At 37.0% G+C, this 23,697-nt stretch overlaps 1 non-coding gene across 1 annotated transcript; it reads left to right on the top strand.

Annotated features, from left to right (window-relative positions):
• Nucleotides 1-8,159: 8,159 nt before the first annotated feature.
• TRNAE-UUC (transfer RNA glutamic acid (anticodon UUC)) lies at nt 8,160-8,231 on the top strand. Its single transcript has one exon. It is a non-coding gene; the product is annotated as a tRNA-Glu (tRNA).
• Nucleotides 8,232-23,697: the final 15,466 nt, after the last annotated feature.

Here is a 23,697-nt window from a genome sequence, read left to right as displayed (position 1 = left end):
TCTCACCGCTCTTATTCAACATAGTTTTGGAAGTTTTAGCCACAGCAATCAGAGAAGAAAAGGAAATAAAAGGAATCCAAATCAGAAAAGAAGAAGTAAAGCTGTCACTGTTTGCAGATGACATGATACTATACATAGAGAACCCTAAAGATGCTACCAGAAAACTACTAGAGCTAATCAATGAATTTGGTAAAGTTGCAGGATACAAAATTAATGCACAGAAATATCTTGCATTCCTATACACTAATGATGAAAAATCTGAAAGTGAAATCAGGAAAACACTTCCATTTACCATTGCAACAAAAAGAATAAAATATCGAGGAATAAAGCTACCTAAGGAGACAAAATACCTGTATGCAGAAAATTATAAGACACTGATGAAAGAAATTAAAGATGATACAAATAGATGGAGAGATATACCATGTTCTTGGATTGGAAGAATCAACATTGTGAAAATGACTCTACTAGCCAAAGCAATCTACAGATTCAATGCCATTCCTATCAAACTACCACTGGCATTTTTCACAGAACTAGAACAAAAAATTTCACAATTTGTACGGAAACACAAAAGTCCCTGAATAGCCAAAGCGATCTTGAGAACGAAAAATGGAGCTGGAAGAATCAGGCTCCCTGATTTCAGACTATACTACAAAGCTACAGTAATCAAGACAGTATGGCACTGGCACAAAAACAGAAAGATCGATCAATGGGACAGGATAGAAAGCCCAGAGATAAACCCACGCACATATGGTCACCTTATCTTTGATAAAGGAGGCAGGAATGTACAGTGGAGAAAGGACAGCCTCTTCAATAAGTGATGCTGAGAAAACTGGACAGGTACATGTAAAAGTATGAGATTAGGTCACTCCCTAACACCATACACAAAAATAAGCTCAAAATGGATTAAAGACCTAAATGTAAGGCCAGAAACTATCAAACTCTTAGAGGAAAACATAGGCAGAACACTCTATGACATAAATCACAGCAAGATCCTTTTTACCCACCTCCTAAAGAAATGGAAATAAAAACAAAAATAAACAAATGGGACCTAATGAAAGTTAAAAGCTTTTGCATGGCAAAGGAAGCCATAAACAACATGAAAAGACAGCCCTCAGAATGGGAGAAAATATTTGCAGATGAAGCAACTGACAAAGGATTAATTTCCAAAATTTACAAGCAGCTCATGCAGCTTAATAACAAAAAAACAAACAACCCAATCCAAAAATGGACAGAAGACCTAAATAGACATTTCTCCAAAGAAGATATACAGATTGCCAACAAACACATGAAAGAATGCTCAACATCATTAATCATTAGAGAAATGCAAATCAAAACTACAATGAGATATCATCTCACACTGGTCAGAATGGCCATCATCAGAAATTCTAGAAACAATAAATGCTAGAAAGGGTGTAGAGAAAAGGGAACACTCTTGCACTGCTGGTGTGAATGTGAATTGGTACAAGCACTATGGAGAACAGTATGGAGGTTCCTTAAAAATCTACAAATAGAACTACTGTATGACCTAGCAATCCGACTACTGGGCATATACCTTGAGAAAACCATAATTCAAAAAGTGTCATGTACCAAAATGTTCATTGCAGCTCTATTTACAATAGCCTGGAGATGGAAGCAACCTAAGTGCCCATCTTCAGGTGAATGTATAAAGAAGATGTGGCACATATATACAATGGAATATTACTCAGCCATGAAAAGAATTGAAATTGAGCTATTTGTAATGAGGTGGATAGACCTAGAGTCTGTCATACAGAGTGAAGTAAGTCAGAAAGAGAAAGGCAAATACCGTATGCTAACAGACATATATGGAATTTAAGGGGAAAAAATGCCATGAAGAACCTAGTGGTAAGACAGGAATAAAGACACAGACCTACTAGAGAATGGACTTGAGGATATGGGGCGGGGGAAGGGTGAGCTGTGACAAAGCGAGAGAGAAGCATGGACATATATACACTACAAAACGTAAGGTAGATAGCTAGTGGGAAGTAGCTGCATAGCACAGGGAGATCAGCTCAGTGCTTTGTGACCGCCTGGAGGGGTGGGATAGGGAGGGTGGGAGGGAGGGAGATGCAAGAGGGAAGAGATATGGGAACATATGTATATGTATAACTGATTCACTTTGTTATAAAGCAGAAACTAACAAACACACCATTGTAAAGCAATTATACCCGAATAAAGATGTTAAAAAAAAAACACCTAGAGCTGGAAAATGAAATGATTAAACTGAAGAATTCAATAAAGAGCTTTAATAGCAGACACAAACATGTAGAAGAAAGAATCAGTGACCTAGAACACAGGACATTTGAAATTATACAATCAGAGGAGTAAAAATAAGAAATTATAATAATAAAAAACTGAAGAAAGCTTAAGAGACTTATAGGATACAATCAGAAGAAACAATACCAACATTACAGGAATCCAACAAAGAGAGAAAAAGTAGGACATAAAGTATATTTAAAACAATAATGGCTGAAAACTTCCCAAACTTGGGGAGAGAAATGGACATATAACTCTGAGGCCTAAAAGGCCCAAAATAGGTTGAAACCAAATAGGGCTATACTAAGATATATTATAGCTAATTTTTTAAAAGTTAAATAAAAAGAAAGAACTTTGAAAGTGGGAAGAGAAAATTAAAAAAAGGTACTTGCAAGGGAACCACCATAGACTATAGGCATATTTCTCAAAAGAAACTCTTCAGTCCAGGAGATAATGGGATATTATATTTTAAATATTGAAACAAACAAAAAAACCTGTCTATCATGAATTCTATACCTGGAAAAGCTGTCCTTCAGAAAGGAAGGGAATATAAAGACTTTCCCAAACAAACAAAAGCTAAGGGAATTCATCATCATTAGACTTGCTTCACAAGAAATGCTAAAGGGAGTCCTTTGAAAATAAAAGCATTCTGATTTTTATTATAAAAACATATGAAGGTAGCATAAAACTCCCTGGTAATGGTAAATATATAGTCAAAATTAGATTCTGTAATATGAAAATGGTGGTGTGTAATATACTTACTACTATAATTTAAAGGTTAAAAATTTATTAAAAGTTGTCATAACTACAGTAATCAGTGATTGGATACACCACATAAAAATATATAAACCATAACATCAGTTGCATAAAATGTGAGGAGGAGGAAAAGTATAAAAGTTTAGAAATACTATCAAAGTTAAGTTGTTATAAGTTTAAAATAGAATGCTATACTTTTAAGATAGTTATCTAAGCCTCATAGAAACCAAAGGGAAAAATGTGTAGTAATTACACAAAAGAACATGATAAAGAAATCAAAGCATACTGATACTAAAAGACATTAAAGGGAGCATGATTCCTCCAGCTTCATTTTTCTTTTTCAGTATTGCTTTGGCTATCTTGTGTTTCCATACTACATTTAAAATAATTTTCTCTAATTCTGTGAAAAATGCCTTTGGTATTTTGACAAGGATTGTACTGAATCTGTAGATTGCCTTGGGTAGTATGTTCATTTTAACAATATTGATTCTTCCAAGAGAAGAACATGGTATCTGTTTGTGTTGTCTTCAGTTTCTTTTATCAGCATCTTATAGTTTTTGGAGTACAGTTCTTTTGCCTCCTTAGGTAGGTTTCTTTCTAGGTATTTTATCTTTGTTGAGGCAATGGCAAATGGGATCATTTCCTTAATTTCTCTTTCTGATATTTTGTTGTTAGTGTGTAGAGATGCAACAGATTTCTGTTTAATAATTTTGTATCCTGCACCTTTACTGAATTTCTTGGTGAACTCTAGTAGTTTTATGGTGGTGTTTTTAGGATTTTCTATGTATAGTATCACATCATCTGCAAACAGTGACAGTTTTACTTCTTTTCCAGTTTGGATTTCCTTTATTTCTTTTACTTCTCTGATTGCTGTGGCTAGAACATTCAAAACTATTTTAAATAAAAGTGGAGGACGTGAGCATCCTTGTCTTGTTCTTGATTGTAGAGGAAATGCTTTCAGCTTTTCAGCCTTGAATACAATCTTAGTTGTAGGTTTGTCATATAGGCCTTTATTATGTTGAGGTAGTTTCCCTCTATGCCCACTTTCTTGAGAGATTTTATCACAAATCGATGCTGAATTTTATCAAAAGCTTTTTCTGCATCTATTGATATGATCATATGGTTTTTATTCTTCAATTTGTTAATGTGGTGTATCTCTTTGGTTGATTTGTGGATATTGAAAAATCCTTGCAAGCCTGAGATAAATCCCACTTGGTCATGGTGTATGATCTTTCTAATGTGTTGTTAGCTTTGGTTTGCTAGTATTTTGTTGAGGATTTTTGCATCAATATTCATAAGTGATATTGGCCTGTAATTTCTTTTTTGGTGTGATATCTTTGTCTGGTTTTGGTATCAGGGTGATGGTGGCTTCATAGAATAAGTTTGGAAGCATTCCTTCATCTGCAATTTTTTCGGAATAGCTTGAGAAGGATAGGTGCTAACTCTTTAAATGTTTGGTAAAATTCACCTGTGAAGCCATCTGGTCTGGACTTTTGTTTGTTGGGAGTTTTTAAATTACTAATTCAATTTCATTACTGGTAATTTTTCATATTTCTTATTTCTTTTTTATTCAATTTTGGGATATAGTGTCTTTCTACGAATTCATCAATTTCTTCTAGGCTGTCTATTTTATTAGCACATGGGTTTTCATACAGCTCAACATCAAGAAAACAAATTGATTTAAACATGTGCAGAATAACTGAATAAACATATTTCCAAAGAGGAAATGCAGATGGGCAAAAGGCACATGCAAACATGCTCAACATCACTAATCATCAGGAAATGCAAATTAAAACCACAATAAGATGTCACTTCACACCTGTCAGAATGTCTGTCATCAAAAAGAACACAAATAATAAATGTTGGCAAGGATGTGGAAAAAAAGGGAACACTGTACACTATTGGTGGGAATGTAAATTGGTTTAGCCACTTTGGAAAACAGTATGGAGGTTTCTCAAAAAACTAAAAATATAACTACCATATGACATAATAATTCCACTCCTGGGTATATATCTGAAAGAAAAAACAAAAAAGTAATTCAAAAACATATGTGCACCCTAATGCTCGTTGCCACATTATTTAAAATTGCCAATATATAGAAGAAACCTAAGTGTCCTTTGACAGATGAATGGTTAAAGAAGTTGTCACATGTGTATACAATGGAATACTACTCAGCTATAAAAAAGAATGAAATTTTACCATTTGCAGCAACGTCAATGAAATTGGAGAGCATTATGCTAAGTGAGGTAGGCAAGAAACAGAAAGCCAAATGCTGTATAATATCACTGATATATGGAATCTAAGAAACACAATAAGCTAGTGAATATGACAAAAAAATAGCCAACTCACAAATATAGAGAACAAACTAGTGGTTACCAGTGGGACGAGACAAGGAGGAGGGGAGTAAGAGGTACAAACTTTTAGGTATAAAATAAGTTACAAGGATATATTGTACAGCATGGGGAATATATCGAATATTCATAAATAACTATATATGGAGCATAATTGTTAAAATTTGCAAATCACTATATTAGCCATATGTAACATATAATATTGCACAATTGACTATACTTAAATTTTAAAAAAAGCTTACCTTAAGAAACAGGAAATATGTTGAATAAAGAACCTAACTCTTCACCACAAGGAACTAGAAAAAGAAGAAAAAAATAAGCCCACAGTTAGCAAAAGAAATAAAATAATAAAGACTAGAGAATAAATGAATGATATAGAGAACAGGAGAATATAGAAAAGACTTTTTAATAAAAGTAAGAATTAGTGTTTTGTAAACATAAACAAAATGTACAGACTTTAGCTAGACTAACCAAGGAAAAGGGAACATGATCCCAATGGAAAAAATAAATTAAAGAAGAGATATTACAACTGATACCACAGAAATACAAAAGATCATAAGAGGCTACTATGAATGATTATATGCCAACAGAGTGGAAAACTTAGAAGAAATGGAAAAATTCTTAGAAACATACAATGTACCAAGCCTGAATCAAGAAAAATAGAAAATACAGATAAATTACTAGTAAGGAGATAGAATAAATAATCAAAACTCTCACAGTGCAGAAAAACACAGGACCAGAAGTCTTCACTAGTGAATTTTACCCAATATTTGAAGAAATTTATCTGCAATCCTTCTCAAACACTTCCAAAAAATAGAAGTGGAGGGAACACTCCCAAACACACTTTACAAGGCTAGCATTACCCTGATATCAAAACTGGAAAAGGACACTACAAGAAAAGAAAACTACAGAGCAATATTCTTGATGAATATAGATGGAAATTTTCTCAATAAAATACTAGCAAACCCATTTCACCATTGAAATGGTAAAAGTACCATTCACCATTATCAAGTGAGATTTATCCCAGATGGTTCAACATATGCATATAAGTAAATGTGATACATTACATTAATTTAATGAATTAAAAATCATATGATCATCTCAGTAGATGCAGAAAATGAATTTAAGAAAATTGAGCACACTTTCATCATAAAATCTCTTAACAAATTAAATACAGAAGGAATGTATTTCAACACAATAAAGGTCTTATTAGCCAAGCCCACAGCTAACAATACTCATTGGTGAAAATTTGAAAGCTTTTCCCTTTAAGATTGGGAACAAGACAAGGGGGTCCATTCTCACTACTCCTATTCAATATATTACTGGTAATCTTAGCTAGAGCAATCAGGCAAGAAAAAGAAATAAAAGGTATCAGAATTGGAAAGGAAGAAGTAAAATTTTCTCTATTTGCTGATGACACGATTTTATATATAGAAAATCCTAAAGACTTCACCAAAAACTGATCTAATCCACAAATTCAATATAGTTGCAGGATACAATATTAACATAAAAAATCAGTATTGCTTCTATACACTAACAAGAAATTATGTGAAAAAGGAATAAAGAAAATGATCTAATTTACAATAGCATCAAATAAAATAAAATAAATAGGAATAAATTTAACTAAGGAGGTGAAAGATCTCTGCACTGCTAATTACAAAACTTTGGTGAAAGAAAGGAAAAGGACACAAATAAATGAAAGGCATCCTGTGTTCATAAGTTGGAAAATTAATATTGTTAAATGTCCACACTACCCAAGCAATCTATTCAATGCATCCCTATCAAGGTTCCAATGGCACTTTCTACAGAAGTAAAAAAAAAAATAACCCTAAAATTTATATAGAACTACAAAGGGCCTCAAATAGCTAAGGAAATCCAAAGAAAGAATAAAGTAGGAGGCAACACACTTCCTTATCTCACGCTATATTATAAAGCTATAGTAATAAAAACAGTATAGTACTGACATAAAAACAGACACATAGAACAATGTAACAGAATCCAGAGTCCAAAAATAAAACAATGCATATATGGTAATCTAATATTTGGCAAGGGATCCAAGAATAGTCAATGGGGAAAATATAGTCTCAATAAATGGTGCTGAGATAATTCTATATTCACATTAGAAGTATGAAACTAGATCCTTATATCAGTCACAAAAATTAAATTGAAATGGATTAAAGACTTAAATGTAAGATGTGAAACCAGAAAATTCTTAGAAAAAAAATAGGAAAAATGCCCCTTGATATGTGTCTTGGCAAAGAGTTTTTGGATTTCGTGTGTAAAGCAAAAGCAACAAAATTAAATAGAATCACATGAGACTATATCAAACTAAAAAGCTTCTGCACAGCATCAAAAACCCTTAACAAAATGAAAAGGCAAACTGCAAAATGAAAGAATATTTGCAAATCATATACATGATAAGGGATGACCATCCAAAACATATACGGAAATCATATAACTGAATAGCGAAAAACAGAATAATCCAATTAAAAATGGTGAAAGGACCTGAATAGACTTTTTCCAAAGACGATACACAAATAGAAAAGAGTTACATGAAAAGGTTCTCAGTATCCCTGATCATTAGGGAAATACAACTTGAAACCATAATGAGATATCACCTCACAGCTGTTAGAATGGCTATCATCAAAACGACAAGAGATAACAAATGCTGGTGAGAATGTGGAGACAAGGGAATCCTTGTGCACTGTTACTGGGATTCTAAATTGGTATAGACACATGGAAAACAGCATAGAAGTTCCTCAAAAAATTATAGAAAATTCCTTGGTGGTCCAGTGGTTAGGACTTGGCACTTTCACTGCCCAGGCCCAGGTTCGATCCCTGGTCAGGGAAGTAAGATCCTACAAGCTGCATGGCCAAAAAAATAATTATAAATAGAGCTACCATATGATCCAGTGGTTCAACTTTTGGATATATATCTGAAGGAAACCAAATGACTATCCAAGAAATATCTACACTCCCATGTTCATTGCAGTATTATTTCCAATAACCAAGATATGGAAACAACTTAAGTGTCCATCAACAGATGTATGAATAAAGGAAACATGATATATATATATAGTGGAATCCTACTTAGTCATAAAAAGAAGGAAATTCTGCCATTTGTGCCAACATGGATGAATCTTGAGGACATTATGCTAAATGAAATATGTCACACAGAGAAAGACAAATACTGTATGATCTTACTTAAATGTAAAATCTTAAAAACAAACACCCTCCCCCCCCAAAAAAAAACCCCCACCAAACTCATAGAAGAAGTAATCAGACATTTGGTTACCGGAGATGGAGGTGGAGAATGAGGGAATTAGATAAAGATGGTCAAAAGAATAAGAAGTACAAACTTTCAGTCATAAGATAAATAAGTATTGGGGATGTAATGTACAACATAGTGACCATAGTTAACTTTGCTATATGGTATATTTGAAAGTTTTTGATAAAGTAAATAATAAAAATTCTCATCACAAGGAAAAAGCATTTTTTTATCTTTTTAAATCTGTATGAGATGATGGACATTAGTTATACTTATTATGGTAATCATTTCACAATATATACATCAGGTCATTATGCTATGCACCTTAAACTTATATAGTACTGTATCTCAATTATAGCTCAATAAAACTGAAAGGAGCAAAAAGATGCATCTTGTATAATGAAGGCAGTGTCAGAAGCTCCTCTGTCACATTTCATGGTGCTTTGGTCTCCAGGATGACACCTGGTCATAGAGAACCCTCCAGAATTTTCTGTGAGTACTAGGTGTAAGAATACTCATCTCTAGATCTATATGTCTAATGTGTGGTAGTTTCTACTCTCAGTGACATTCCTGACCAGTTGAGGGAAAAGTTGTATGGTCCCATGGTACTCTCTCAGGTACTCTGATTTCTAGATGGGCCTTAGCCATCCAAATTTGTTACCCAGAGAACAGGTGGTCCCAGCTAATCACAAAGCCAAGCCATGCACAGGTAGATAGAGTTACCTATTCTTTCCTTTTACCTTTCACTTCTTTATTATTCCCTTACTTTTTATTTACCTATTTTTTGTAAATTTATTTCTTTCTCTTCTACTGTCTTCCTTTCCTTTAAGTTTATCAAGTATATATTGTTCACATGTTTACATGCACTCCTCTACCAGCTGAAGTTCCCCTACCATATTCCTCAACAAACTGCCGCTGATAATTGACATTCCCTTGAACACAAGAGTCAGGCAGCATTAACCTCATATATGGGGTCACACATCATCTTTCTATGCCAGAGTGCCAGATCCCAAGTTTCATTTAGGTTAAGCCTATTCATATATAAATCATAGAATCTTAATATCATTATGAACACTTTCTTTAGCCCAACAAAGAATGAAAATAAAAAGAAAGTGTGTTATTCAGCAACTTGTTCAATGTGACGTTTAGAAATAATTTTCAGCTTTTTGAAGAGAAATTCATGTAAAACACATATTCAAAACACAGAGAAATTTTTCTCTCAGCAGAGACCATAAAACATAAAACTCTGTTTCTAATAGAAGAGGTGAAAAACTGGTATCTGAAACACCAAGGCTGTTTTAAAGCAACCAATACCTTTTGCTATGTATGGCCTATGAAAGCCCAGTCCACTCTGGCATCTGGGATAAGAGATTTAGTTAAAGAGGGCACCCTGAAGGAGTAAACCTTATTTCTCATACTTTTCTGAAGAAAGAATAGAAGCCTCAAGCATGAAAGCAGGGTGCAGGTCATAAACTTCTTTTGGTCAGTGCTGACCCTGCAACAACCTGCCCTGAGATCCCTTTCTCTGGCCTACCTTGGCCCTTCATGGCAGTTTAGTGACCTCCTTCTGACCTCCCCTGCTTCATGTTAGCTCTGGACTGGCCACTTGGTTTTGACCCTTCCAGATAACTGATTCCACTCACTGACTACCCAGCACCTGACCTTCATTAGGTAGCCATTTATGTCTGGAGACCTTGCTGAGGAGCTCCCCTACACTGGCCTGAGCTTTATTTACACTTTGGAAAGCACCCAAAGATTTAGCTCTGAGAGATGATCTTCTTAGAGTTCAATACACAGAAAAACCTTCTCTATTTTCCAGTGAACTGCTTCTTCATTTCCCAGCTATTGACTCATAGTGACACAGCAGGGCTAGCTCTTCAGCCTCTATTGTTCTCAGTCTAGTCTCTGAGACTAGTAGCCCAGTTTATAACCAATGCCACAAGGAGACAAAGAAATGGAATATTACTAGACCAAAATGGAAAGACACAATGACTCAGGAACCTTATTGTTTTCTCAAGCTGAATCTTGATGGCTTGCTTAGAGTAGGTTGGGATTTTCTGTGATGGGATGATACAGAGAAAATAGAAAAACTGATTGTTTCATTCAATCCAGCCTTCAAACTCATAAGCTACCTATTTGGGACTGCCATATGACTATGAATACAGGCGTCATTACAAAGGCTTAGCAGAGATCAAGTGAGAGTATATCATCTGGTCTGGAAAGTAGAAAATCCTTAGCCAAACTCCATACAGGATTTGTTCAGGGACCTTTTCCAATCCTGATGTAACACTAAAGTCCTCTGACTTCTTTTCCTGCAACTCTCCTGCACAAATACTTCTCCAATTCTCTCTCAATCAAACAACAAGTGTTCTTATGCAAATTAATTCATTCATATATACCCTGGGTATGTGTTTGGGGGGTGGGGTTATTCCTATTAGTTATATAAACAGGTAAACTCTAGAATTCTGTTTGGGCTTCATGTGGTCCCTGCCTTAAGGAGTTCACACTCTAAGAGGCAACATACATTGAACTATAATATGAAGCATACTTGAAGAAGCCCACAATGAAAGTATTAATTAGACCTTTTGGGTTGATTAATTTTTCTGAGAGATTTAGGAAAGCTTTACAGAGGAGCAACCTTTGTTCTGGCTTTGTAGATATGAAATTTACATAAGCTCTGAGTGGAGAAAATGGAAAATAGGGAAAGGAGCACTCAAAATTGTGGGGAAAAGCCTAACAAAAAGATTTAAAATATCATTTTTTTTATACCGCAGTCTACTGAGTTTCAGGAAGTTTGTATTTAATGACTTGTAAAATTCAGTTTTGTGGTTCAGACTGCCTGCTTGTTGTCTGAATTAAGCATTGAGCTCTTACTATGTCCTTTGAATAAAGGAACAGAGGCATGCTTGACAGCTGAGTTACTCTGTGGCTGAAGGAAATGTAGGCTAAAAGATGAAATTCGAAACTTGAGACAAGGCCAGAATATGGAGAAATTAAAGATCAACTTAAGGAATTTGAGTCTGAGTTAGCTGCAAATGAGAAGCCACTAAAGGGATTTTAAGCAGAGGGGTAGCTTTATTAGATATGTATTTTACGAAAATGGCTTTGGTAACATTAGAGGGGAATCAAAACATTTTGGAGGCTGTTGCAACATAAAGAAAGGATGAGGAGCTGAAAATAGATTGTAACGGTGGAAACAGAGGAAGAGATGTATCAGAGAGCCATTTTGAAGATGAAGTCAGCAGGACTTGGAGGTTGCTATGGTATGTAGAATAAGGAAGGCAGAAGCATTAAAAACAATTCTAAGATTTCTGATATATATGCCTGGGTGATGATGATAGTCATAATGATGAACTATTCAGCATCTACTATGTTCCAGGTGCATCCATGTTTCATTTATTTTCACAATCTTTTAAAGTACATATTTTTTCTCCATTTTACATATGAAGAAACTGAGATTAAAAGAGGTTAAGTGATTTGTCCAAAGTTATATACTAAAAAAAAGGACTTGGTGCTCTGTATTCATGATTTTCAGTAATACTTTTTTTTTTAACATCTTTATTGGAGTATAATTGCTTTACAATGCTGTGTTAGTTTCTGCTTTATAACAAAGTGAATCAGTCATACATAAACATATGTTCCCATATGTCTTCCCTCTTGCATCTCCCTCCCTCCCACTCTCCCTATCCCACCCATCCAGGTGGTCACAAAGCACCGAGCTGATCTCCCTGTGCTATGCGGCTGCTTCCCACTAGCTATCTATTTTACGTTTGGTAGTGTATATATGTCCATGCCACTCTTTCACTTTGTCACAGCTTACCCTTCCCCCTTCCCAAATCCTCAAGTCCAACCTCTAGTAGGTCTGTGTCTTTACCCGATCTTACCCATAGGTTCTTCATGACATTTTTTTTCTTAGATTCCATATATATGTATTAGCATACGGTATTTGTCTTTCTCTTTCTGACTTACTTCACTCTGTATGAGAGACTCTAGGTCCATCCATCTCACTACAAATAACTCAATTTCTATTTTTTATGGCTGAGTAATATTCCATTGTATATATGTGCCACATCTTCTTTATCCATTCATCCGATGATGGACACTTAGTTTGTTTCCATCACCTGGCTATTGTAAATAGAGCTGCAATGAACATTTTGGTACATGACTCTTGGAATTATGGTTTTCTCAGGGTATATACCAATTAATGGGATTGCTGGGTCATATGGTAGTTCTATTTGTAGTTTTTTAAGGAACCACCATACTGTTCTCCATAGTGGCTGAACCAATTCACATTCCCACCAGCAGTGCAAGAGTGTTCCCTTTTCTCCACACCCTCTCCAGCATTTATGGTTTCCAGATTTTTTGATGATGGCCATTCTGACCGGTGTGAGATGATATCTCATTGTAGTTTTGATTTGCATTTCTCTAATGATAAATGATGTTGAGCATTCTTTCATGAGTTTGTTGGCAATCTGTATATCTTCTTTGGAGAAATGTCTATTTAGGTCTTCTGCCCATTTTTGGTTTGGGTTGTTTGTTTTTTTTGTTATTAAGCTGCATGAGCTGCTTGTAAATTTTGGAGATTAATCCTTTGTCAGTTGCTTCATTTGCAATATTTTCTCCCAATTTGAGGTTTGTCTTTTGGTCTTGCTTATGGTTTCCTTTGCTGTGCAAAAGCTTTGAAGTTTCATTAGGTCCCATTTGTTTATTTTTGTTTTTATTTCCATTACTCTAGGAGGTGGGTCAAAAAGGATCTTGCTGTGATTTATGACATAGAGTGTTCTGCCTATGCTTTCCTCTAAGAGTTTGATAGTTTCTAACCTTACATTTAGGTCTTTAATCCATTTTGAGCTTATTTTTGTGTATGATGTTAGGGAATGTTCTAATCTCATACTTTTACATGTCCCTGTGCAGTTTTCTCAGCACCACTTATTGAAGAGGCTGTCCTTTCTCCACTGTACATTCCTGCCTCCTTTATCAAAGATAAGGTGACCATATGTGTGTGGGTTTATTTCTGGGCTTTCTATCCTGTTCCATCGATCTATATTTCTGTTTTTGTGCCAGTACCATACTGTCTTGATTACTATAACTTTGTAGTATAGCCAGAAGTCAGGGAGCCTGATTCCTCCATCCCCATTTTTCATTCTCAAGATTGCTTTGACTATTCAGGGTATTTGGTATTTTCATACAAATTGTGAAATTTTTTGTTCTAGTTCTGTGAAAAAAGCAAGTGGTAGTTTCATAGGGATTGGATTGAATCCGCAGATTGCTTTGGGTAGTAGAGTCATTTTCACAATGTTGATTCTTCAAATCCAAGAACATGGTATATCTCTCCATCTACTTGTATCACTGTTAATTTCTTTCATCAGTGTCTTATACTTGTCTGCATACAGTTCTTTTGTCTCCCTAGGTAAGTTTATTACTAGATATTTTATTCTTTTTTTGCAATGGTAAATGGGAGTGTTTTCATGATTACACTTTCAGATTTTTAATCATTAGTGTATAGGAATGCCAGAGATTTCTGTACATTAATTTTGTATCCTGCTACTTTGCCAAATTCACTGATTAGCTCCAGTAGTTTTCTGGTAGCATATTTAGGATTTTCTGTGTATAGTATCATGTCATCTGCAAACAGTGACTGCTTTATTTCTTCTTTTCCAATTTGGATTAATTTTCTTTCCTTTTCTATTTGATTGCTGTGGCTAAAACTTCCAAAGCTATGTTGAATAAGAGTGGTGAGAGTGGGCAACATTGTCTTGTTCCTGATTTTAGTGGAAATGCTTTCAGTTTTTCACCATTGAGGATGATGTTAGCTGTGGGTTTGTCATATATGGCCTTTATTATGTTGAGGAAAGTTCCCTCTATGACTACTTTCTCAAGGTTTTTATCATAAATGGGTGTTGAATTTTGTCGAAAGATTTCTCTGCATCTATTGAGATGATAATATTGTGTTTCTCCATCAATTTGTTAATATGGTATATCACATTGATTGATTTGTGTATACTGAAGAATCCTTGCATTCCTGGAATAAACCCCACATGGTCATAGTGTATGATCCTTTTAATGAGCTGTTGGATTCTGTTTGGTAGTATTTTGTTGAAGATATTTGCATCTATGTTCATCAGGGATATTGGGCTGTAGTTTTCTTTCTTTGTGACCTCCTTGTCTGGTTTCAGTATCAGGTTGATGGTGGCCTCATAGAATGAGTTTGGGAGTGTTCCTCCCTCTGCTATGTTTTGGAGGAGTTTGAGGATAGGTTTTAGCTCTGCTCTAAATGTTTGATAGAATTCGCCTGCGAAGCCATTTGGTCCTGGGCTTTTGTTTGTTGGAAGATTTTTAATCACAGTTTCAATTTCAGTACTTGTGATTGGTCTGTTCATATTTTCTATTTCATCCTGATTCGGTCTTGGCAGGTTGTGCATTTCTAAGAATTTGTCCATTTCTTCCAGGTTGTCCATTTTATTGGCATAGAGTTGCTTGTAGTAATCTCACATGATCTTTTGTATTTCTGCAGTGTCAGTTGTTACTTCTCCTTTTTCATTTCTAATTCTGTTGATTTGATTCTTCTCCCCTTTTTTATTTATGAGTCTGGCTAATGGTTTATCAATTTTGTTTATCTTCTCAAAGAACCAGCTTTTCGTGTTGTTGATCTTTGCTATCGTTTCCTTCATTTATTTTTCATTTATTTCTGATCTGATGTTTATGATTTCTTTCCTTCTGCTAACTTTGGGGGTTTTTTGTTCTTCTTTCTCTAATTGCTTGAGGTGCAAGGTTAGCTTGTTTATTCGAGATGTTTCCTGCTTCTTAAGGTGGGCTTGTATTGCTATAAACTTCCCTCTTAGAACTGCTTTTGCTGCATCCCATAGGTTTTGAGTCGTCATGTTTCCATTGTCATTTGTTTCTAGGTGTTTTTTGATTTCCTCTTAGATTTCTTCAGTGATCACTTCGTTATTAAGTAGTCTATTATTTAGGCTCCATGTGTTTGTATTTTTTACAGATCTTTCCCTGTAATTGATATGTATTCTCATAGCATTGTTGTCAGAAAAGATACTTGATCCAATTTCAATTTTCTTAAATTTACCAAGGCTTGATTTGTAACCCAAGGTATGATCGATTCTGGGGAATGTTCCATGAGCACTTGAGAAAAATGTGTATTCTGTTGTTTTTGGATGGAATGTCCTATAAATATCAGTTAAGTCCATCATCTTTAATGTATCATTTAATGCTTGTGTTTCCTTATTTATTTTCATTTTGGATGATCTATCTATTGGTGAAACTGGGGTGTTAAAGTCCCCGAATATGAATGTGTTACTGTCGATTTCCCCTTTTATAGCTGTTAGTATTTGCCTTATGAATGATGTGCTCCTATATTGGGTGCATAAATATTTACAATCATTATATCTTCTTCTTCGATCAATCCCTTGATCATTATGTAGTGTCCTTCATTTACTCTTCTAATAGTCTTTATTTTAAAGTGTATTTTTCTGATATAAGAATTGCTACTCCAGCTTTCTTTTGCTTTCCATTTTCCTAGAATATCTTTTTCCATCCCCTTACTTTCAGTCTGTATGTGTCTCTAGGTCTGACATGAGTCTCTTGTAGATAGCATATACATGGATCTTGTTTTCTTTTTTTGCTTTTTTTGAGGTACACAGGCCTCTCACTGTTGTGGCCTCTCCCATTGTGGAGCACAGGCTCCAGACGCACAGGCTTACTGACCATGGCTCACGGGCCTAGCCGCTCTTTGGCATGTGGTATCTTCCTGGACGGGGGCATGGACCAGTGTTCCCTGCATCAGCAGGCTGACTCTCAACCACTGCACCACCAGGGAAGCCCCTGGATCTTGTTTTTGTATCCATTCAGTGAGTCTGTGTCTTTTGGTGCGAGCATTTAATCCATTTACATTTAAGGTAATAATCGATATTATGTTCCTATTTCCATTTTCTTAATTGTTTTGTGTTTGTTATTGTAGGTCTTTTCCTTCTCTTGTGTTTCTTGCCTAGAGAAGTTCCTTTAGGATTTGTTGTAAAGCTGGTTTGGTGGTGCTGACCTCTCTCAGGTTTTGCTTGTCCGTTAAGGTTTTAATTTCTCCATCAAATCTGAATGTGATCCTTGTTGTGTAGAGTAATCTTGGTTGTAGGTTTTTTTCCTTCATCACTTTAAATATGTCCTGCCAGTCCCTTCTTGCTTGCAGAGTTTCTACTGAAAGTTCAGCTGTTAACCTTACGGGAATTCCCTTGTGTGTTATTTGTTGTTTTTCACTTGCTGCTTTTAATATGCTTTCTTTGTATTTCATTTTTGATAGTTTGATTAATATGTGTTTTGGCTTGTTTCTCCTTGGATTTATCCTGTATGGGACTCTCTGTGCTTCTTGGACTTGGTTAAGTATATTCTTTTCCGTATTAGGGAAGTTTTCAACTGTAATCACTTCAAATATTTTCTCAGTCCCTTTGTTTTTCTCTTCTTCTTCTGGAACCCCTATAAGTTGAATGTTGGTGCGTTTAATATTGTCCCAGAGGTCTCTGAGACTGTCCTCAGTTCTTTTCATTCTTTTATCTTTATTCTGCTCTTCAGTTGTTATTTCCACTATTTTATCTTACAGGTCACTCCTCCATTCTTCTACCTCAGTTATTCTGCTATTGATCCCATCTAGAGTATTTTTAATTTCATTTATTGTGTTGTTCTTCATTGCTTGTTTCATCTTTAGTTCTTCTAGGTTCTTGTTAAATGTTTCTTGCATTTTCTCTATTCTATTTCCAAAATTTTGGATCATCTTTACTCTCATTATTCTGAACTCTTTTTCAGGTAGACTGCCTATTTCCTCTTCATTTGTTAGGTCTGGTGGGTTTTTACCTTGCTCCTTCATCTGCTGTGTGTTTTTCTGTCTTCTCATTTTGCTTATCCTACTGTGTTTGGGGTCTCCTTTCTGCAGGCTGCAGGTTCATAATTCCCGTTGTTTTTGGTGTCTGTCCCCAGTGGCTAATGTTGGTTCAGTGGGTTGTGTATGCTTCCTGGTGGAGGGGACTAGTGCCTGTGTTCTTGTAGATGAGGCTGGATCTTGCCTTTCTGGTGGGCAGGTCCATGTCTGGTGGTGTGTTTTGGGTTGTCTGTGGACTTATTATGATTTTACGCAGTCTCCTGGCTAATGGGTGGAGTTGTGTTTTTGTCTTGCTAGTTTTTTGTCATAGGGTGTCCAGCACTGTAGCTTGCTGGTCTTTGAGTAATGCTGGGTTCTGCTGTTGAGATGGAGATCTCTGTGATATTTTCGCCGTTTAATATTATGTGGATCTGGGAGGTCTCCTGTGGATCAGTGTCCTGAAGTTGGCTCTCCCACCTCAGATGCACAGCACTGACTCCTGGCTGCAGCAACAAGATCCTTTCATCCACATGGCTCAGAATAAAAGGGAGAAAAAGTAGAAATAAATAAAGAAAGAAAGATAGAGGGTAAAATAAAGAAAGATAAAATAAAATAAAGCTATTAAAATAAAAAAAATTATTAAGAAAAAAAAATTTTTTAGAATAAACAAAACCAGCAAATGAACAAAAAACAAACAGAAAAATGGAAGGATAGAACCCTAGGACAAATGGTGAAAGCAAAGCTATACAAACAAAAATCTCAATCAGAAGCATACACATACACACTCACAAAAAGGGGGAAAGGGGAAAAAATAATAAATCTTTCTCTCAAAGTCCACCTCCTCAATTTGGGATGATTCGTTGTCCATTCATGTATTCTACAGATGCAGCGTACATCAAGTTGATTGTGGAGATTTAATCAGCTGCTCCTGATGCTGCTGGGAGAGATTTCCCTTTCTCTTCTTTGTTTGCACAGCTCCCCGGGTTCAGCTTTGTATCTGGCCCCGCCTCTGGGTGTAGGTTGCCCAAGGGTGTCTGTTCTTCGCTCAGAGAGGACGCAGTTAAAGGAGCAGATGATTTGGGGGCTCTGGCTCACTCAGGCGGGGGCGGAGGGTGGGGTACGGAGTGCAGGGTGACCCTGCAGCGGTAAAGGCTGCCAGGATGCTGCTGCAGCCTGAGGCAAGCCATGCATTCTCCCGAGGAAGTTGTCCCTGGATCCCAGGACCCTGGCAGTGGTGGGCTGCACAGGCTCCCCGGAAGGGAGGTGTGGATAGTGACCTGTGCTCTCACACAGGCTTCTTGGTAGCGGCAGCAGCAGCCTTAGCATCTTATGCCCGTCTCTGGGGTTCGCGGTGTTAGCTGCGGCTCGCCCCCATCTCTGGAGCTCCTTTAAGCAGTGCTCTTAATCCCCTCTCCTCACGCACCAGGAAACAAAGAGGGAAGAAAAAGTCTCTTGCCTCTTCGGCAGGTCCATACTTTTTCCCGGACTCCCGGCTAGCCGTGGTGCACTAAACCCCCTGCAGGCTGTGTTCATGCCGCCAACCCCAGTCCTCTCCCTGTGCTGTGACCGAAGCCCAAGCCTCAGCTCCCAGCCCCGCCCACCGTGGCGGGTGAGCAGACAAGCCTCTCGGGCTGGTGAGTGCTGGTCAGCACCAATCCTATGTGCGGGAATCTCTCTGCTTTGCTCTCTGCACCACTGTTGCTGCGCTATCCTCCACGGCTTTGAAGCTTTCCCTCTCTGCCACCCACAGTCTCCGCCCATGGAGGGGTTTCTAGTGTGTGGAAACCTTTCCTCCTTTACAGCTCCCTCCCACTAGTGCAGGTCCCGTCCCTCTTCTTTTGTCTCTGTTTATTCTTGTTTCTTTTGCCCTACCCAGGTACATGGGGAGTTTCTTGCCTTTTGGGACGTCTGAGGTCTTCTGCCAGCGTTCAATAAGTGTTCTGTAGGAGTTTTTCCACGTGTAGATGTGTTTCTGGTGTTTCTGTGGGGAGGAAGGTGATCTCCGTGTCTTACTCTTCCGCCATCTTCCCCGTCTCCTCAGTAATACTTTTTAATTAATTAATTAATTTAGTTGGCAAAAGCTACATCTATAAATCCCCTGGTAAAGTTAAAAGTTTGAAGGGAAAACAGAAATAAAAATCTATGCTCAACTGATTTTAGGAGGAATTGGTTCTATACCTTTCAAGACAGGTGAAAATGCATTCTCTCATCCTACCTGGATGACTGCCTAAAGATGTTCCTCGACTGTTGGAAGGCCCACCTCTGAACCAAAAGTGACTTGTCTTTAGAGATCTATATCTTAATGTTGACCAAAGATTAGAGAAACTTCCCTGAAAGAACTGGGATTATGAAAAAATGGTAGAAACATAGGGCACCTTGGGGAGAGACCGTCTGCCTTATTCTGATAGAGAAATATTCTCCTCAGGCACAGCCAGTTCAGAAAGAAATGCACAAAATCCCTTTGGCCTGAATCAAGGGGAAGGAAGAGGCAGTTTGAATTTATCTGCAGTAAATTTGCCAGTTGATCACTCAAAATTAACAGTTTCCTTTGAGCCTACATGCATTTTTTAAATAACTTTTTCCATGCTTAAACAGTTATACCCACAATCCATGCCTGCTAGATCAAAAACAAAGGTGGGTAGAGGATATCCTTTTATTCTGAGATAATTTTTTTTTCTGAGGAGATGATGAACACATGCATTATTTGGGCCTTGAACTGGAAATCTATCAGCTTTACATTAGGTTCTGACTCCATAAATTGAAGTTAATTTATTCATTCATTCAACAACTATTTATCAAATGTCCATTATGTATCATACTTGGTGCTGGGGAAATCAAGACTGATATGGTTCTTGCTCTTATGCAGCTGCATATTCTAGTGGGAAACACAGAGCAGTGAACAGGTATTGGCAAAATAGTAGCATAAGTGCTGTGCTAGGGAAGATTCAAGCTGACAGAGGGGCATAGAGATACACACAATACAACTTAAGAGCTGGAAATAGAGTCTCTATTATAGCTGGAGATGAGTATATGAGATGAGAATTCATAAGAGATGAAACTGAACAGGTAAGATGGGTCTAAGTCATGTAGAACCTTGCAAGGAAGGAAATATGGATTTATCTGAAAGCAACTGGAAAACATTGAATGGTCAGAAGCAGGGAAGGGAGTGAAAGAATAAGACATCTGGGTTGGACTCTCTCTGGAGACAGTTAAGATTGCTGTAATCCAGACTGAATGATGGTGACCTGAAGTAGAGTAGTGTTAGCTGGGATGGAGAAAAGTAGATGAATTTAAAAGACTTTTGGAGATATAATTATTTAAAAAATGATTATTAATTGGGTACTGTGGACAAAAGAGAGAGAGAAGAATCAAGGTTCAGGTCTGTGGTTTGAGTAACCATGGTAGTGCCATTGATCACAGGGGGAAAAGAGGGTTTGGGGAGAAGATGGTAAATTCAACTTTGAACATACTGAATTTGAGTAAGTGTGAGACATTCGAGTAGACTTCTTCAGCAGGCACTTGTGGAATATGAATTTGAAGTTTAGAAAAGAGCTCTTGGCTGGAGACATGGATTTGAGAATCCTTAGTGTATAATAAATCTTTCAGGTGATAAAATATATATGTTAGTGTTCTCAGCACAGTCAGAGTGCATTGTGGAAAGTGGGGAGAGAAGTTAACCAAGTCTTTCATGAATTCACATGGACAAATTACAACTCTCTGGGTATCTGTTACTTTATCAGTAAAACAGGACAACGTAAAAGAAAAGGGCAGCTATTTCTAATTGATCTTCCCACATGATCTGGTAGTTTCTAGGCTCATATGTATTAATAGATGTAAAGAGCTTCAACAGTTGCTGGTGCTATGCCACTAGTTTTGTTAAATTACAGTCCCCTTAGTTTACATTCTGCCATAATTTAAAGTGGCAGCAGTTGTCACAGAATTGTTTTGCAACAATTAAGGACTATCTTATTGGATAGCTTCTCGTTCCTATACTCATGAACACTTGAGTGAGCATTTTCTAAAAATGGAATTGTTGAGTCAATGGGTTTATGCATTTAAAATGTTACTTGATGTTGCCAAACTGCCTTCCAAAACACTGTTTGAGTATAGCTGATTCCCTACATCTTCACCAACACTGGGTATTAACAAGATGATATTTGGTGAACTTCTGTTTTCCCTATATATTAAAATTTTCATTAAATTCACCAACTTTGTAAAATAGATAGCTAGTGGGAAGCAGCCGCACAGCACAGGAAGATCAGCTCGGTGCTTTGTGTCCACCTAGAAGGGTGGGATAGGGAGGGTGGGAGGGAGATGCAAGAGGGAGGAGAGGGCTTCCTTGGTGGCGCAGTGGTTGAGAGTCCACCTGCCGATGCAGGGGACACGGGTTTGTGCCCTGGTCCGGGAAGATCCCACATGCCACGGAGCGGCTGGGCCCGTGAGCCATGGCCACTGAGCCTGTGCGTCTGGAGCCTGTGCTCCGCAACGGGTGAGGCCACAACAGTGAGAGGCCCGCATACTACAAAAAAAAAAAAAAGGGAGGAGATATGGGGATATCTGTATAGTTGATTCACATTGTTATACATCAGAAACTAACACACCATTGTAAAGCAATTGTACTCCAATAAAGATGTTAAAAAATTCACCAATTTCTCTGAGAATGAGAATAAAATTCTTTTGAAGACTTTGGAAGACAGCAGGCAGTGATGATCCTTTTTTAAGAATGTGACTGGATAAATCTTCCATTCTGGAACATAAGTAGACCATATATTTGAAGTGGCTGCTGTGGGATATATTGAATATTTTAGTGTTAGCAAACTCCTATCCTGAATAACACTTAAGTACCTTGAAATAACTTCCACATATAATCAATATGAACTGGCAGCATCCTTGCCTTCTCTGTGACTTTCAAAGGTTCTAAATAAATGTTAAATCTCTACATTTGGTGCACCAAACCTAATTTACATAAGCGTGATGAGATAATGATTGAATTACGGGAAAACAATCGAAGCTGCCAGATTCAACAGTAACTTCTTGAATCAGTAAGCATTTTTTCCCCATGAGAATCTGGTACAAGTTACCCCACAGCTGTAAGAGATCTGATCAAGGAAAAGAACCAAAGATGACCTCAGCATAAACATTACTGGCTTCCTGTTTCAGTGTACTCTAAAATATCATTAGACTGAAATGCAAAGAACTAGAGAATATACTTGGAAAAAACTGGATTTAGCTTTACAAGCTAGACTGATTTTTGGCAGGTTAATTATTTTGTAATTGAATTGTTTATTCTTGTTTATTTTTTGGTTGCTAAGATGACTTGATCAGGTCAACTGTTCTGGGATCTATACATTCTTCTTCAACCAAGGCAGAAAATAACAATTTTATATGACTTAATCTAAGTATGCCCTTTAATGGATTTTAATGATCTAACATTTTCATTGAAGATCAGTGTTTAGCAATAGCTGATTTCAATGTCTTGTTTTATTGTCTTTCAAAACCATTTTTTTCACATGTGTTACTTCCTTTGATTCTTACAACAATTCTCTGAGGCAAGGATTATTTTTTATTTTTTTAATAAATTTATTTATTTTTGGCTGCATTGTGTCTTTCTTGCTGTGTGCAGGCTTTCTCTAGTTGTGGCGAGCAGGGGCTACTCTTGGTTGTGGTGAGCGGGCTTCTCACTGCTGTGGCTTCTCTTATTGTGGAGCACAGGCTCTAGGCACACGGGCTTCAGTAGTTGTGGCACACGGGCTCAGTAGTTGTGGCTCGCGGGCTCTAGAGCGCAGGCTCAGTAGTTGTGGTGCACGGACATAGTTGCTCTGCAGCATGTGGGATCTTCCCAGACCAGGACTTGAACCCGTGTCCTCTGAATTGGCAGGCAGATTCTTAACCACTGCACCAACAAGGACACCCTGAGGTAAGGATTATTATCTGCATTTTACCACAGAGCCAGAACTAGAGCCCAGTTCATTTATCTCATGTCATTTCCCCTAGACAGATAGGAGAAAACTTTGGTGAATACAGGCATGGCAGTCACTTCATAAATATAAAAATAGGCTTTGTGTAATTTGACTACAAAATAGGAAAGTATCACAGGATATGTAGAAAACAGTAACTCAGAATATTTACCTTTAGACTCCAATTGACACCAAAAGTGTTTTCTAAGTTTTGAATAATACAATAAAATAGTG

Source organism: Lagenorhynchus albirostris, chromosome X, assembly GCF_949774975.1.
Source record: "Lagenorhynchus albirostris chromosome X, mLagAlb1.1, whole genome shotgun sequence".
NCBI classification, from domain to species: Eukaryota; Metazoa; Chordata; class Mammalia; order Artiodactyla; family Delphinidae; genus Lagenorhynchus; species Lagenorhynchus albirostris.
The sequence above is the reverse complement of the archived record's forward strand: the minus strand, read 5'-3'. Positions and strand labels throughout refer to the sequence as shown.